We start from the raw sequence: 19025 nt of genomic DNA, 5'->3' as shown, positions 1-19025 counted from the left end.
CTCGGGTGCAGCTGAGGGAGTTGGGCGGCGCGGCGGCAGGAGGGTTTAAGCGGCGGCGCGGGTACGGAAGGGGGAGCCCGGCGGCAGGGAGAGGAAGAGGCGGTGGCCGCGGGAGCGGGGAGACGGATGGGCGGCAGCGGCTGGGCGGCGGCGCGGAGGGCGCGCGGTGACGGCGACGGCGGACGGAAGCTAGGGTTAGAACCCGAAAACTGATACCATGTATGATGTATGAATTGGATGATGTATTGCTCATGTGCAAACGCATGTATATATGATGTACAAAGGTGGACCACGACCTTAACTATACAAGGCAACTAGGAGATGGGCCCAATACACAGTAATGCACAACCATGGTTTTAAATAGCCCGCTATAGCACGCTATAGCGTTTACAAAAGGTCCCGCGCTAAGAGTCTTTTGTTCAAACACTTGAGCAAACATTTTAAATAGCTCGCTATAGCTCTGCTATAGCACGCTATAGCATTTGAAAGAGGTCCGCCGCTAGGAGGCTTAGCGCGCTATTTAAAACTCTGTGCACAACACACGCTCTTGGAGAGGACACGGTACTCCACGCTCCTGAACCTAACATTGGAGAGCAGCTGAAGGAAGTCGCCGATGTTGACGATAAACGCGTCGGGCTCGGCGGGCACGTCGACCCAGACCGGCTGCTCATCCAGCCGGAGCCAGTGGAGCACCTGGAGACCGCCGACGGTGTCCTGGAGGAGCACCTTCAGGAACGACGAGTCGGTGTGCCTGGACGTGCCCATGCTGAGGTGCGGCTGCGGGGACGCCGGGTAGTAGTGGCCGACGACGCTCAGCCCCTCAAGGCAGCCGACTTCGTGCTGCTCCAGGAACCCACGATGGAGGCCCAGGGCCTCCGACAGCAGCTCGAAAAGCATGCCGCCGAGCCTCTGCACCTCCCTCGTGAACTCCACCACGATGCCTCTGCACGCCGGCGGGATCTCCTCGGGGACGGCCCCGTCGGCGCCATGTCCAGGTACAGCGTGTCTCGCCAGTTGGCCGCCGGCGAGCGGAACAGGTTGAAGTTGCTGTGGTACCTCACGCAGCTCCGCCTGTCCCTCGAGTAGTAGGGGCGCCTCGCCTCTGCCGGCTCCTTGTTGAAGCTCCGCAGCGCCGCGAGCATCTCCGACATGACCGAACCCGGCACGCCGTGGTTCACCACCTGGAAAAAGCCCACAGTCTCCGCGGCTGCCTTCACCTCGGCCACCAGCTCGTCCTGCCTGGACGGCGCCGTCGTCACTCCAGCAAGGTCGATGACTGGGATCGCGAAGCGGTCTTCGTCTTGGGCGCGCGCCAGGGTGTCCGGCGGGTGGCGCAAGATGGCCGGGACGGTGGTGATGCCTGCGTCGATGAGTCCTTTGACGCCGGCCTTGGTGTCGTCGAAGGCCGTGAGGTCGCGGAGACGATCGCAGGCGGAGGCCATTGGAGGCTGGAGCGTGACTGCGTGAGCAAAGAGGTGAGCAGCTGCTGCCTGCCGGGGTGTACAGTGTGCTGCACCCTTGGGAGTACAAGTGTATAAAACGCAGCGTCCATTGCTAGGGTTGTTGGATCCGAGCGACCGGCATCATGACAAGTCATTAGTTCTTTTGGCCGATTCTTCTAAAATCTTAAGAATCGAACCTTCACTTAGCTCCTTCCAGAATCATGAACCTATATTTTTTTGACAAGCCTAATTGTCTTCATCATAACTACTTCCTCTGTCCCATAATATAAGAGCATCTTTTGACACTACACGTGTCAAAAATGATCTTATATTATGGGACGAAGGGAGTAGCTAGGATTGTAAAAAAAAAAATGGGTTCAAAATTTTGAGAGAAGTTGGCGGAGGTCCGATTCTCAAGATTTTGGAAGAATCACCCAAAGAACTAGGTCTAATTAAATTTGTGAGGGGGATTGAATGTCATCCGACTCGATGCAACCACCACCGCCTTTGTCCTACATCCATACTTTTTGAATCTTCTAATGGTTGTTTTATGAGAACGTTTCCCTTCAGACGGCTGATCCCGTGCGAGCGAATCCGCCGCTTCCGTGTACTTTAGATGCAGTCTTTATCAGATGGTCGAGAGTAACCCTTCCGTCTCCATGTTTCTGCAACTATCCTTGTTTCATGAAGGGGGTTTACAACTAGCCTTTTGTTACAAACTGAACATGGATAGATCCCGCAACGCATAGACTAGGGAGGGCGAAGGCGTCCAAGCCGAGCACCTGCCTATAATTCGTTGCCGCCGAGCGCATCCATGTCGGATCTCCACCGCCAAATACCTTCCTACCGACCGGATCAAAGGATCCGACGAGATCCACCATGTCGGTCCTGGAGCGCCATCAACCTCGCCGCCATCCTGTAACCACCGACGTTGGCAGCGGCCACAAACAGACAACACCACGTGCGTACATCTGCTACTAGCTCTCGGCCCGCCGTTGTTGTTTGCAAAAACACCTTTGAGACATGTTTCTGCAACAACCGTGAACAACAACAGCGAATGATGACTGTGCAAGTGCATGACTGGCCGGAGATGTTGTTGAAGAATACGTGGCCGCGGGAGATGTTGCAGTTTTTGCAATAAAGATCTTGTTGCAGTAAATTAGAGAAGAAGAGGCTTTTTTAACATTGTTCTTGTTACAGGAAATTAGAGAAGAGGAGGTTTTGCAACAAGGGTCTTGTTGCAGGAAATTAGAAAAGAAAAGGAACGATACATACTGCTTGCATCATTGAATCAGAATCCGTCGTCCGATGCATAGCACACCCTTCTTTTCTAGTAATATCTTACTCCCTCCGTCCCATAGTGTAAGACTATGGGAACAGAGAGTAGTTTGTAATTTCAAGGATTTTAGTGGATCAAAGATCCACATTGAGTTTAAGGACAGCGTACTATTAAGAGGCACATGGAAAAAAAATTAGGATGACCTTCTTTCAAGATCCTAAAGAAATCCCAAAGATTTCCACTCAACTCTACATTTCCTCCTTCACTCAAAAAGAAAACTCTACATTTCCTCCACGTTTCACCTTTATTGTACCTCGAGTTACATTCTGTTCCATACTACCGAGCATGTGGCGAGAGAGTAATATTTGCTGAGCAAACCCATTTTTCTCCATGGCATATATTCAGTATTATAGATATCTTTTATAAACTTGATCAAAATACGTGAAGCCTAAATTTTGATAAAACTAATGCGTACTAAATTAAGGAGAGGTTATTTGTGAGTTACCTGAAAAAACATTTCAATCGTTCACTTTCTTTCCCGACCATCAAAATCGACATTCATCGTCAATGCATTTTCCTCCTGAAGCCCAGTCATGTTCATCTTCTTCCTCACGCAGCCGCCCACGCACTTTACCCCGTCAAGCTGCTTCCGCCCTCCCCTGCCGACGGGTGCTGCTACGCCGACCTCATCTCCCCACCCTCCTGCGCCTCCGTTTCTTGTCGCCGCCACAACCATCCCTCTGAGTACCCTCTCGACCTGCAACAACTCCGGCGACCCCCGCACAACACCCCCCTCCCCCCGCCCCGTCCGACTTACAGTCATCAAGGTTTAGACTCGCTATCGTCGACTCCCGCTCGTCCATGGCCCGGCCTCGCCGTGGCCGGCGCTTGTCGATGGCGCTCCTCACGCCATCCCCGCCTTAGGCCTCTAGCGAAGAACAAAGTGACTGACGCATGGAAAAAATTCAGGTACCGCAAACTCGACTATATTATGAAATGGTAGGAGTATCGAGTTAATTCTTTTTTAGCGGGGCATCGAGTTAAGTCTGGATGGCTACGTTAGGTGGGTGGTCAAGAAAAAGGGAGACCACTAATTAAGTCGACAAATTATTGAGGGCAACATGCCCATTCACCCCGATCTGGCTGACCGGCCTCTACGAATACCTTTTTTCGCGAATACGCAGAGGATGCATATCTTTTCATTGATAGGAGAAGAGTTGTACAACATGAGGTTATAAGGGCTCGCTAAGCCATGTACACAGGAAGGCATGGAAGCGAGCTAGGAGCAGAACAAACATGAGGATGCTCAGCCCCAGAAACCTATAGAGCTATCTCTCGGGAATGATGTTGTGTAGTCTGTTGGCGCCGGCCTTGGCCCACATGCGCGCTTCGTCTCTGATGATGTCGGATAGCCGGATGATGGAGGGCTGCTCGCCGTCGAAGATGCAAGCGTTCCGGTGCTTCCAAAGCCACCAGGCAGTGAGGATGATAAGGGAGGCCAAACCTTTGCGCGTAGGGGATGGCGAACGGTTGCACGACGTCTCTAACCAGGTGAAGAAGTCAGTGTCACTGCTCGGAATGTCGGCGGTTGAGCTAACCCAACTGAGGACCTCGTGCCATATTTGGCGGGAGAAAGGGCAGCCTGCCAAAAGATGTTGCATTGTCTCCTCTTCTTGATCGCAGAAGGCGCAAGAGTCCTTGTGTGGAAGGCCATGCCGAGCGAGTCGTTCAGCCGTACAACATCGGTCTTGCAACACAAGCCACACGAAGAATTTTATGCGAAGGGGGGCCCATGGCTTCCAAGTGAGCCACCAACGCGGGTCCTAGCAGGCGCCGAGGAAAAGCGCCTGGTAACATGAGCTGGCCGAGTAGGTAGCGAAAGAGGTCCAGCGCCATTGGATGGAGTCCGGGGAGTCAGTGAGAGGGATGTGACGCACGCAGCACCCACTACAAAAAAATACACTTCCGTGATGATACGTGTTTGTCACAGTAGGTCACGTTTTCTGTCATGCATGTACATCCATGACAAATTTATGACCGAATCAAGATAGTCATACCTGTGCTGTCGTAGAAGTGTTCCATGACATTACCAAAATTATCATTATGGAAGTGTCCACTTCCATGATGATAAATCGCGCGTCACAGAAGTACTTTCGTCAAGGGTGACCGACACGTGGCATCCACCGTAACGGAACGCCGTTAAGCTATCGTGTCCGGTTTTGGATCCGATAACCCGTTAACAGCCCCGACCAATGGGGATTTTCCACGTGTAAAATCATCATTGGCTGGAGGAAACACGTGTCGGCTCACCGTTGGGACAGATGTCATCCACTCATTGGACCCAAAGCGCCTATGATACGTCGACACGTGGCACGATGCAACAGAGGCCCATTCCTATGAAAAGGCCGGCCCGTTTGACTTGGTCAAAAGGTGGTGGGCCGGCCCACGACAAGCCTGTTAACGGTCTGTTCGCATATAGCCCATTTACAGCCCGCTAACCCAGGGCCTGTTTATGGCCTATCCGAATTAGGCCCAGTAGCGTCATCTAGGCCGTCCAATATAATTCCAGCCCATTTTAACTTCCAGCCCATGTATGGACCATGACGTCTTTCGGCCCATATGAGGCCCTTAGTAACCCTCGGCCCCTTAACGACCCGTGGTAAAACTGGCCCGTAATGAACAGTGTATCACTTTATACCCATTAACGTCCCATTATTCAGTTGGGCCGTTTCCAGCCCATGTTATCTTTCGGCCTTCTCAGGAACCATTTATTCTTGGGCTCATTTCCAGCATTCGTTTACTTACGGCCCGTTACTGTCATTTTCTGCTTATGGGCCAAATTCAGCCAGTGGTTACAGTCGGCCCGTTTGTGGCCCGTTAATATGTTGGGCCGTTTTCATAGCGTCTGGTCGGCCCATGAACGGATGATTTCAACTCTAGCCCATTTACGGCCATAATGTGGTCTGTTATTGGCCCATGTTTGGCCAACCGATCATACGGCCCGTAGAAGGCCCATTGATGATACGACCCGTAGAAGGCCCATTGTGTCTACGGCCCGTATAAGGCCCATTGTTTCTATGCCCCGTAGAAGGCCCATTGTTTCTACGGCTCTTAGAAGGCCCATTGTTTCTACGGCCCGTAGGAGGCCCATGTTAACTACAGTAAATATGTAGCCCATGGTTAATGTGGCCAAGTTTAAAAAAATATGTTATTGCGGCCACTAGCAAACCGCGGAAAAAGAACTGCACTGACTATAAGAAAACAAATAAACAAGACAATAAGGAAATAAATAAGCAAGCAACTTACGCTAGGCTATCACGGCTATTACACATATTACATCCACTGGGCATCAAAGTTCGCCACCAGTGCAAATATAGGGAACACCCTACACTATACAAAAATGGCTTGCTGTTTTCTTCAGCCGGTGGCTGCATGTTAAGAACAAATTTTGTATCGCACCAAAACAAATTACAACTATAAAACAAAAGGAAGGTTGGCATAAAAGTTAACAGTCTAGCAGATAAATGCATCACCAGAAGTTCAAAAGCTCAGTTCATTTGACCTGACTGTTACGTTTTCATGCTGTATTGCCCGATGGAGCACCATAACCTTCGCCTTCAGTTCTCCTAGGCTCCTGAACAACTTAGCAAATGTCTGATAGTCTGGTTTCAAAACCATGCATATCTTGACAACATCGAACAATGTCTCTCCTTGTTTCACAAAGGGTCTCTGTTAGGGAATGGACCTGTGTCTGGAGCACAGATACAACATTGTTTTGAGCTTGCATATCTTGATCATGAGGCAGTTTGGACGAGATTGCCTTAACAACCAACCCAGCATTACGTAGGAACGTGCTTTTGGCACTGTTAGTGGACAGGTACTGATCCACTGCAGCAAGAGCTGACATTGCGGTTATAGTTGCCTCGCCACCTTCAGAAGGTGGCGGTTCCTCCATTTTTTCCATAGCTCGCTGAAAAGTTGAGGTTTTACATTAGTAGTACCAGAACAGAAGATATTAAGGAGGCAGCAAAACCAAACAAAATAGCTTTGGTCTATATACAGAACTTATTCTGGTGAACCCATGTAAAATATTAGTTGTATTTTATTGCAAAGTACATAATAAAACCAGGTTCCAAACATATGACCATGTACCTGTTGGGGAACGTAGTAATTTCAAAAGATTTCCTACGCACACGCAAGATCATGGTGATGCATAGCAACGAGAGGGGAGAGTGTTGTCCACGTACCCTCGTAGACCGAAAGCGGAAGTGTTAGCACAACGTGGTTGACGTAGTCGTACGTCTTCACGATCCGACCGATCAAGTACCGAACGCACGGCACCTCCGAGTTCAGCACACGTTCAGCCCGATGACGTCCCTCGAACTCCGATCCAGCCGAGTGTTGAGGGAGAGTTTTGTCAGCACGACGGCGTGGTGACGATGATGATGTTCTACCGACGCAGGGCTTCGCCTAAGCACCGCTACAGTATTATCGAGGTGGAATATGGTGGAGGGGGGCACCGCATACGGCTAAAAGATCAAACGATCAATTGTTGGGTCTCTAGGGTGCCCCCTGCCCCCGTATATAAAGGAGCAAGGGGGAGGTGCGGCCGGCCAGGAGGGGGCGCGCCAGGAGGAGTCCTACTCCCACCGGGAGTAGGACTCCCTCCCTTTTCCTTGTTGGATTAGGAGTGGAGGGGGAAAGAGGAGGGAGAGAGGAAGGAAAGGGGGGGGGGGCGCCGCCCCCCTCTCCTTGTCCTATTCGGACTAGGGGGAGGGGCGCGCGGCCCTGCCCTGGCCGCCTCTCCTCTTCTCCACAAAGGCCCACTATGGCCCATTAAGCCCCCGGGGGGTTCCGGTAACCCCTCGGTACTCCGGTAAAATCCCGATTTCACCGGGAACACTTCCGATCTCCAAATATAGGCTTCTAATATATCAATCTTCATGTCTTGACCATTTCGAGGCTCGTCGTCATGTCCGTGATCACATCTGGGACTCTGAACAACCTTCGGTACATCAAAACTCATAAACTCATAATATATCCGTCATCGAAACTTTAAGCGTGCGGACCCTACGGGTTCGAGAACTATGTAGACATGACCGAGACACGTCTCCGGTCAATAACCAAGAGCGGAACCTGGATGCTCATATTGGCTCCCACACATTCTATGAAGATCTTTATCGGCCAGACCGCATAACAACATACGTTGTTCCCTTTGTCATCGGTATGTTACTTGCTCGAGATTCGATCGTCGGTATCTCAATACCTAGTTCAATCTCGTTACCGGCAAGTCTCTTTACTCGTTCCGTAATACATCATCCCGCAACTAACTCATTAGTTGCAATGCTTGCAAGGCTTAAGTGATGTGCATTACCGAGTGGGCCCAGAGATACCTCTCCGACAATCGGAGTGACAAATCCTAATCTCGAAATATGCCAACCCAACATGTACCTTCAGAGACACCTGTAGAGCACCTTTATAATCACCCAGCTACGTTGTGACGTTTGGTAGCACACAAAGTGTTCCTCCGGTAAACGGGAGTTGCATAATCTCATAGTCATAGGAATATGTATAAGTCATGAAGAAAGCAATAGCAACATACTAAACGATCGAGTGCTAAGCTAACGGAATGGGTCAAGTCAATCACATCATTCTCCTAATGATGTGATCCCGTTAATCAAATGACAACCCAAGGCAATGGCTAGGAAACATAACCATCTTTGATTAATGAGCTAGTCAAGTAGAGGCATACTAGTGACACTCTGTTTGTCTATGTATTCACACAAGTATTACGTTTCCGGTTAATACAATTCTAGCATGAATAATAAACATTTATCATGATATAAGGTCTCATCGTAGATAATCCCTTGAACTTGTCGAAAACCTTTCGCAACAAGTCGAGCTTTATAGACAGTAACATTACCGTCAGCGTCAGTCTTCTTCTTGAAGATCCATTTATTTTCAATGGCTTGCCGATCATCGGGCAAGTCAACCAAAGTCCACAGTTTGTTCTCATACATGGATCCCATCTCAGATTTCATGGCCTCAAGCCATTTTGCGGAATCTGGGCTCACCATCGCTTCTTCATAGTTCGTAGGTTCGTCATGGTCTAGTAACATAACCTCCAGAACAGGATTACCGTACCACTCTGGTGCGGATCTTACTCTGGTTGACCTACGAGGTTTAGTAACAACTTGATCTGAAGTTCCATGATCATCATCATTAACTTCCTCACTAATTGGTGTAGGCGTCACAGGAACCGGTTTCTGTGATGAACTACTTTCCAATAAGGGAGCAGGTATAGTTACCTCATCGAGTTGTACTTTCCTCCCACTCACTTCTTTCGAGAGAAACTCCTTCTCTAGAAAGGATCCATTCTTAGCAACGAATGTCTTGCCTTCGGATCTGTGATAGAAGGTGTACCCAACAGTCTCCTTTGGGTATCCTATGAAGACACATTTCTCCGATTTGGGTTCGAGCTTATCAGGTTGAAGTTTTTTCGCATAAGCATCGCAGCCCCAAACTTTAAGAAATGACAACTTTGGTTTCTTGCCAAACCACAGTTCATAAGGCGTCGTCTCAACGGATTTCGATGGTGCCCTATTTAACGTGAATGCAGCCGTCTCTAAAGCATAACCCCAAAACAATAGCGGTAAATCAGTAAGAGACATCATAGACCGCACCATATCTAGTAAAGTACGATTACGACGTTCGGACACACCATTACGCTGTGGTGTTCTGGGTGGCGTGAGTTGTGAAACTATTCTGCATTGTTTCAAATGTAGACCAAACTCGTAACTCAAATATTCTCCTCCATGATCAGATCGTAGAAACTTTATTTTCTTGTTACGATGATTTTCAACTTCACTCTGAAATTCTTTGAACTTTTCAAATGTTTCAGACTTATGTTTCATTAAGTAGATATACCCATATCTGCTCAAATCATCTGTGAAGGTGAGAAAATAACGATATCCGCCACGAGCCTCAACATTCATCGGACCACATACATCTGCATGTATGATTTCCAACAAATCTGTTGCTCTCTCCATAGTACCGGAGAACGGCGTTTTAGTCATCTTGCCCATGAGGCACGATTCGCAAGTACCAAGTGATTCATAATCAAGTGGTTCCAAAAGTCCATCAGTATGGAGTTTCTTCATGCGCTTTATACCGATATGACCTAAACGGAGTGCCACAAATAAGTTGCACTATCATTATCAACTCTTCATCTTTTGGCTTCAACATTATGAATATGTGTATCACTACTATCGAGATTCATCAAAAATAGACCACTCTTTAAGGGTGCATGACCATAAAAGATATTACTCATATAAATAGAACAACCATTATTCTCTGATTTAAATGAATAACCGTCTCGCATCAAACAAGATCCAGATATAATGTTCATGCTCAACGCTGGCACCAAATAACAATTATTTGGGTCTAATACTAATCTCGAAGGTAGATGTAGAGGTAGCGTGCCGACGGCGATCACATCGACTTTGGAACCGTTTCCCACGCGCATCGTCACCTCATCCTTAGCCAGTGTTCGCTTAATCCGTAGTCCCTGTTTTGAGTTGCAAATATTAGCAACAGAACCAGTATCAAATACCCAGGTGCTATTGCGAGCTCTGGTAAGGTACACATCAATAACATGTATATCACATATACCATTGTTCACCTTGCCATCCTTCTTATCCGCCAAATACTTGGGGCAGTTCCGCTTCTAGTGACCAGTCTGCTTGCAGTAGAAGAACTCAGTCTCAGGCTTAGGTCCAAACTTGGGTTTCTTCTCTTGAGCAGCAACTTGCTTGCTGTTCTTCTTGAAGTTCCCCTTCTTCTTCCCTTTGCCCTTTTTCTTGAAACTGATGGTCTTATTGACCATCAACACTTGATGCTCCTTCTTGATTTCTACCTCCGCAGCCTTTAGCATTGCGAAGAGCTCGAGAATCGTCTTATCCATCCCTTGCATGTTATAGTTCATCAAGAAGCTCTTGTAGCTTGGTGGCAGTGATTGAAGAATTCTGTCAATGACGCTATCATCCGGAAGATTAACTCCCAGTTGAATCAAGTGATTGTTATACCCAGACATTTTGAGTATATCCTCACTGGCAGAACTATTCTCCTCCATCTTACAGCTGTAGAACTTATTGGAGACTTCATATCTCTCAATCCGGGCATTTGCTTGAAATATTAACTTCAACTCCTGGAACATCTCATATGCTCCATGACGTTCAAAACATCGTTGAAGTCTCGGTTCTAGGCCGTAAAGCATGGCACACCGAACTATCGAGTAGTCATCAACTTTGCTCTGCCAGACGTTCATAACATCTAGTGTTGCTCCTGCAGCAGGTTTGGCACCTAGCGGTGCTTCCAGGACGTAATTCTTCTGTGCAGCAATGAGGATAATCCTCAAGTTACGGACCCAGTCCATGTAATTGCTACCATCATCTTTCAACTTTGCTTTCTCAAGGAACGCATTAAAATTCAACGGAACAACAGCACGGGCCATCTATCTACAATCAACATAGACAAGCAAGATACTATCAGGTACTAAGTTCATGATAAATTTAAGTTCAATTAATCATATTACTTAAGAACTCCCACTTAGATAGACATCTCTCTAATCCTCTAAGTGATCACGTGATCCAAATCAACTAAACCATAACCGATCATCACGTGAAATGGAGTAGCTTTCAATGGTGAACATCACTATGTTGATCATATCTACTATATGATTCACGCTCGACCTTTAGGTCTCAGTGTTCCGAGGCCATATCTGCATATGCTAGGCTCGTCAAGTTTAACCTGAGTATTCCGTGTGTGCAAAACTGGCTTGCACCCGTTGTAGATGGACGTAGAGCTTATCACACCCGATCATCACGTGGTGTCTGGGCACGACGAACTTTGGCAATGGTGCATACTCAGCGAGAACACTTTTATCTTGAAATTAGTGAGAGATAATCTTATAATGCTACCGTCAATCAAAGCAAGATAAGATGCGTAAAAGATAAACATCACATGCAATCAATATAAGTGATATGATATGGCCATCATCATCTTGTGCTTGTGATCTCCATCTCCGAAGCACCGTCATGATCACCATCGTCACCGGCGCGACACCTTGATCTCCATCGTAGCATCATTGTCGTCTCGCCAATCTTATGCTTCTACGACTATCGCTACCGCTTAGTGATAAAGTAAAGCATTACAGGGCGATTGCATTGCATACAATCAAGAGACAACCATATGGCTCCCGTGAGTTGCCGATAACTCGGTTACAAAACATGATCATCTCATACAATAAAATTTAGCATCATGCCATGACCATATCACATCACAACATGCCCTGCAAAAACAAGTTAGACGTCCTCTACTTTGTTGTTGCAAGTTTTACGTGGCTGCTACGGGCTTAGCAAGAACCGTTCTTACCTACGCATCAAAACCACAACGATAGTTTGTCAATTTGGTGCTGTTTTATCCTTCGCAAGGACCGGGCGTAGCCACACTCGGTTCAACTGAAGTTGGAGAAACTCACACCCGCCAGCCACCTATGTGCAAAGCACATGGGTAGAACCAGTCTCGCGTAAGCGTACGCGTAATGTCGGTCCGGGCCGCTTCATCTAACAATACCGCCGAACCAAAGTATGACATGCTGGTAAGCAGTATGACTTATATCGCCCGCAACTCACTTGTGTTCTACTCGTGCATATGACATCTACGCATAAAACCAGGCTCTGATACCACTGTTGGGGAACGTAGTAATTTCAAAAAAATTCCTACGCACACGCAAGATCATGGTGATGCATAGCAACGAGAGGGGAGAGTGTTGTCCACGTACCCTCGTAGACCAAAAGCGGAAGCGTTAGCACAACGCGGTTGATGTAGTCGTACGTCTTCACGATCCGACCGATCAAGTACCGAACGCACGGCACCTCCGAGTTCAGCACAAGTTCAGCCCGATGACGTCCCTCGAACTCTGATTCAGCCGAGTGTTGAGGGAGAGTTTCGTCAGCATGACGGCGTGGTGACGATGATGATGTTCTACCGACGCAGGGCTTCGCCTAAGCACCGCTACAGTATTATTGAGGTGGACTATGGTGGAGGGGGACACCGCACATGGCCAAAAGATCAAACGATCAATTGTTGTGTCTCTAGGGTGCCCCCTGTCCTCGTATATAAAGGAGCAAGGGGGGAGGTGCGGCCTGCCAGGAGGGGGGGCGCTAGGAGGAGTCCTACTCCCACCGGGAGTAGGACTCCCTCCCTTTTCCTTGCTGGATTAGGAGTGGAGGGGGAAAGAGGAGGGAGAGAGGAAGGAAAGGGGGGGCGCCGCCCCCCTCTGCTTGTCCTATTCGGACTAGGGGGGAGGGGCTCGCAGCCCTGCCCTGGCCGCCTCTCCTCTTCTCCACAAAGGCCCACTATGGCCCATTAAGCCCCCGGGGGGTTCCGGTAACCCCTCGGTACTCCGGTAAAATCCCGATTTCACCGGGAACACTTCCGATCTCCAAATATAGGCTTCTAATATATCAATCTTCATGTCTTGACCATTTCGAGGCTCGTCGTCATGTCCGTGATCACATCTGGGACTCTGAACAACCTTCGGTACATCAAAACTCATAAACTCATAATATATCCGTCATCGAAACTTTAAGCGTGCGGACCCTACGGGTTCGAGAACTATGTAGACATGACCGAGACACGTCTCCGGTCAATAACCAAGAGCGGAACCTGGATGCTCATATTGGCTCCCACACATTCTATGAAGATCTTTATCGGCCAGACCGCATAACAACATACGTTGTTCCCTTTGTCATCGGTATGTTACTTGCCCGAGATTCGATCGTCGGTATCTCAATACCTAGTTCAATCTCGTTACCGGCAAGTCTCTTTACTCGTTCCGTAATACATCATCCCGCAACTAACTCATTATTGCAATGCTTGCAAGGCTTAAGTGATGTGCATTACCAAGTGGGCCCAGAGATACCTCTCCGACAATCGGAGTGACAAATCCTAATCTCGAAATACGCCAACCCAACAAGTACCTTCGGAGACACCTGTAGAGCACCTTTATAATCACCCAGTTACGTTGTGACGTTTGGTAGCACACAAAGTGTTCCTCCGGTAAACGGGAGTTGCATAATCTCATAGTCATAGGAACATGTATAAGTCATGAAGAAAGCAATAGCAACATACTAAACGATCGAGTGCTAAGCTAACGGAATGGGTCAAGTCGATAACATCATTCTCCTAATGATGTGATCCCGTTAATCAAATGACAACCCATGTCAATGGCTAGGAAACATAACCATCTTTGATTAACGAGCTAGTCAAGTAGAGGCATACTAGTGACACTCTGTTTGTCTATGTATTCACACAAGTATTATGTTTTCGGTTAATACAATTCTAGCATGAATAATAAACATTTATCATGATATAAGGAAATAAATAATAACTTTATTATTGCCTCTAGGGCATATTTCCTTCAGTACCATCGCTAATGTATTGTCTATTTCGTCACATTGTATTGAGGGCTAAGGATAAAGAGACTAAGTTTATAATACGGTAAGCATAGTATGACATCATTCATATCACAAAACAAATGAGAACAGACAAACATGCAATTGTAACGTTGTGTGGGCAAGTCCAGCACGGAACTAGATTACAGGTCAAGATCAAAGGAACATCACTCCTCTCTTTTAAACCTTGTAAGGTGCAATGATACGCTAAGACAATTGTGTATAAAATTGAAAAGAGTAATAGACATTGGCTGCAAACCATGCAGTTCAAGGCACAAGTCAGAGTAAGTAGTAGTTAAAAGGCATGAGGATTAAGGACTTACAATAGCGGCTTTGACTGGTGTAGTCACGCCCTTCTTCTTGCTGGTGTGACAGTCCTTGAAGATTTCCATAGCATTTGGTTCAGGTACTTTTTGGTCCTTGCGGGCTTTCCTCTGCATTTGGAACAAGTCAATATAGATATGATAATATGGTACAGCGAAAAGAGTGAAACAGCAGCTAATTACAAGAGCCTCGCAGTGTGCAATATAGCTACGAGATCCTGTCGTCTGTTGGAATTTCACTTTCGTACGGTTGGCCTTGTTGTTTGAACAGTTCACCTACAAGAAGATAGATTTGTGTGGCACATGCATAAATAGGACTTCAAAATGTGATCTGATCACACACACACACACACACACACACACACACACACACACACACACACACACATATATATATATATAATGTACCTGATACTTTTGAACGGACCAGTGTTTAACGAGGCCTCTCCAGTCTTCATCTGATATATTTTCCACTGGAGATGTTTGGGCAAGTTCACTATTAGCCTTGCCTTCAAAGTGAGTTTTCCTCAAGTTATACCGATACTGTCGCAGAGCAGACTTGAAAACATGGGTGCAAGCTTGTCTGGTTGCATCATCTTGGCTATCCAAATTGAACCTCATCTGTTGAAAATTATGGGAGTCTCATTATCAGCAACCTAGAAAGTATTAGACAAAGCAAGACGATATTACTAGTTTCCATACATAACCATACTTACAGATAAATGGTCGAGGAAGGTGTTGAACTGGGTTTCGTCTTTGTCATTCCTGTACTGAATCCATGTTGGGAGGATACGTACATGACACCTAACAGCAACCGCTGCCTCTGATACTAACTTGGCTGACTCTGTAGCATCACGTGGCCTTTATAAACCTGCCTCAAAACGGATCACCATTCTTTCTCCTCTAGATTTAGTTAACCTATCTGTTGGAAATATGCCCTAGAGGCAATAATAAAATGGTTATTATTGTATTTCCTTGTTCATGATAATTGTCTATTGTTCATGCTATAATTGTATTAACTGGAAACTGTAATACATGTGTGAATACATAGACCACAACATGTCCCTAGTGCAGCCCCTTCCCTTGGCGCAGCCCCTTCCTCCTCATACATCTCCTCCTCCTCCGTAGTGCTTAGCGAAGCTCTGCCGGAGAACCACGAGCTCCATTGCCACCACGCCGTCGTGCTGCTGGAGTTCTCCCTCAACTTCTCCTCTCCCCTTGCTAGATCGGATCTTCCGTGATTTGAATCGCCGCGAGTACGACTCCATCAACCGCGTTCTTGTAACGCTTCCGCTTAGCGATCTTCAAGGGTATGAAGATGCACTCCCTCTCTCTCGTTGCTAGCATCTCCTAGATTGATCTTGGTGACACGTAGGAAAATTTTCAATTATTGCTACGTTCCCCAATACTATCGAGCATTATCCCTGATGTTTGTTTCCTCTTGCGCCTAGGTGCTAGTCTAACAACAAACATAGGAAGTTTTAGTGTACATCAAACTGTGAGACTACATATAAAGAAGCATGCAACTGTAACTTGACTCCAGCAACTACCTTCTTGCTGTTGAAGCTCGCAAAGTTCATCTGATCTTGCTACTCATCTTGTGTCAAGAGTGCTTCGGAAGTAGTGTCAGGTGGCAAGGGAGCTTGGGAACGTGCTGCTAGCTGAGTTGACCAACGAGTAAATCGTGCAGCTGGTGGTACTGTGGAAGGTGTTGCAACAACTAGGGTTGTCTCTGCTTGTTTGGTGGCAGCTATTTGTTTTTGTTTGGCTTGTTCTGCAGCTCGTGTAGCACGGGATACCCTGTCGGTAGAATTTTCCGCTGGACTTGGACCTTTTATTGCACCATTAGTACCAGCAGAATCTGCAGGATTCTTCCGCTTCCGCTTCCCTTTCCCTGTCGTTCTGTCTTGCTTCCTCTTTCTCTGTGCCATGTTAAGTCAAGCCGACAAGAAAAACGACTAAGAATTTAGTTCTTCAGAACAAATTGATGCATGATACAGACAAATTGAACTTTGATGTTAGACAACCACATGATACGAGGATGTAATATGTAAGAAAAACAGGACGGCATGAGATAACCAGAACTATGATGTGTAAACTAAGCAGAAGACATTTCACTAAATTAGAAGCAATGCAATGGAAGGTAGACACCATATGAAAGATGCTACAAATATCGCTCTGCCAAGTTAACAGTGTCGCATCATAAATGCCGTTTAAACAAATGTGAAGCAGTACAAGAAATAAATCATATGCAAGATGCAAACAACATCACACTATCAAGTTAAAGGTCTCTCTTCATTAGTGCCATTGCATATTCACATCATTGCATATTCACATCTTATGATGTGTAAACTAAGGAGAAGGCATTTCAACAAATTAGAAGCAATGAAAGCTAGACACCATATGATCATGTTCTTGTAATAGGAATCACGACTTGCATGTCGCTGAGTATGACAACCGGTAGGAGCCATATGAGTTGTCTTAATTTATTGTATGACCTGCGTGTCAATGAAAATCGCCATGTAATTACTTTACTTTATTGCTAACCGTTAGCCATAGTAGTAGAAGTAATAGTTGGCGAGACAACTTCATGAAGACACGATGATGGAGATCATGGTGTCATGCCGGTGACGAAGGTGATCATGCCGTGCCTCGAAGATGGAGATCAAAAGGCGCAAGATGATATTGGCCATATCATGTCACTTTATGATTTGCATGTGATGTTTGTCATGTTTACATCTTATTTGCTTAGAACGACGGTAGCATAAATAAGATGATCCCTCACTAAAATTTCAAGAGATGTGTTCCCCCTAACTGTGCACCTTTGCGAAGGTTCGTTGTTTCGAAGCACCACGTGATGATCGGGTGTGATAGATTCTAACGTTCGCATACAACGGGTGTAAGCCAGATTTACACATGCGAAACACTTAGGTTGACTTGACGAGCCTAGCATGTACAGACATGGCCTCGGAACACAAGAGACCGAAAGGTCGAACATGAGTCGTATAGTAGATACGATCAACATGGAGATGTTCATCGTTGATGACTAGTCCGTCTCACGTGATGATCGGACACGGTCTAGTTGATTCGGATCGTGTATCACTTAGATTACTAGAGGGATGTCTATCTAAGTGGGAGTTCATTAAATAATCAGATGAACTTAATTATCATGAACATAGTCAAAAGGTCTTTGCAACTTATGTCATAGCTTACGCTTTGGTTCTACTGTTTAAGATATGTTCCTAGAGAAAATTTAGTTGAAAGTTGATAGTAGAAATTATGCGGACTAGGTCCGTAAACTGAGGATTATCCTCATTGTTGCGCAGAAGGCTTATGTCCTTAATGCACCGCTCGGTGTGCTGAACCTCGAGCGTCGTCTGTGGATGTTGCAAACATCTGACATACACGTTTTGATGACTACGTGATAGTTCAGTGCGTAATGCTAACGGTTTAGAATTGAGGCGCCAAAGACGTTTTTGAAACATCGCAGAACATATGAGATGTTCCAAAGACTGAAATTGGGATTTCAGACTAGTGCCCACGTCAAGAGGTATGAGACCTCTGACAAGTTTCTTAAGCCTGCAAACTAAGGGAGAAAAGCTCAATCGTTGAGCATGTGCTCAGATTGTATGAGTACTACAATCGCTTGAATCGAGTGGGAGTTAATCTTCCAGATGAGATAGTGATGGTTCTCCATAGTCACTGCCACCAAGCTATTAGAGCTTCATGATGAACTATAACATATCAGGGATAGACATGATGATCCTTGAGCAACTCGCGATGTTTGACACCGCGAAACTAGAAATCAAGTAGGAGCATCAATTGTTGATGGTTAGTAAAACCACTAGTTTCAAGAAGGGCAAGGGAAAGAAGGGATACTTCATGAAATGGCAAATCAGTTGCTGCTCTAGTGAAGAAACCCAAGGTTGATCCCAAACTCGAGACTAAGTGCTTTTGTAATGAGGGGAACGGTCACTGAAGCAGAACTACCCTAGATACTTGGTAGATGAGAAGGCAGGCAAGGTCGACAGAAGTATATTGGATATACATTATATTAATGTGTACTTTACTAGTACTCCTAGTAGCACCAGGGTATTAGATACCGGTTCGGTTGCTAAGTGTTGGTAACTCGAAATAAAAGGCTACGGAATAAATGGAGACTAGCTAAAGGTGAGATGACGATATGTGTTGGAAGTGTTTCCAAGGTTGATGTGATCAAGCATCACATGCTCCCTCTACCATCGAGATTGGTGTTAAACCCAAATAATTGTTATTTGGTGTTTGCGTTGAGCATAGACATGATTGGATTATGTTTATCGCAATACAGTTATTCATTTAAGGAGAATAATGGTTACTCTGTCTATTTGAATAATACATTCAATGGTCTTGCACCTAAAATGAATGGTTTATTGAATCTCGATCGTAGTGATACACATGTTCATGCCAAAAGATATAAAATAGTAAT

The 19025-nt window shown here is 46.3% G+C and overlaps 1 pseudogene; it reads right to left on the bottom strand.

The window, feature by feature from the left end:
* Positions 1-516: 516 nt before the first annotated feature.
* LOC123142530 (1-aminocyclopropane-1-carboxylate oxidase homolog 1-like) lies at positions 517-2323 on the bottom strand (annotated as a pseudogene).
* Between the last annotated feature and the right edge of the window lie 16702 nt (positions 2324-19025).

This window comes from Triticum aestivum, chromosome 6D (assembly GCF_018294505.1).
Source record: "Triticum aestivum cultivar Chinese Spring chromosome 6D, IWGSC CS RefSeq v2.1, whole genome shotgun sequence".
NCBI lineage: Eukaryota > Viridiplantae > Streptophyta > Magnoliopsida > Poales > Poaceae > Triticum > Triticum aestivum.
This window is presented reverse-complemented; position numbering and strand designations above follow the sequence as displayed.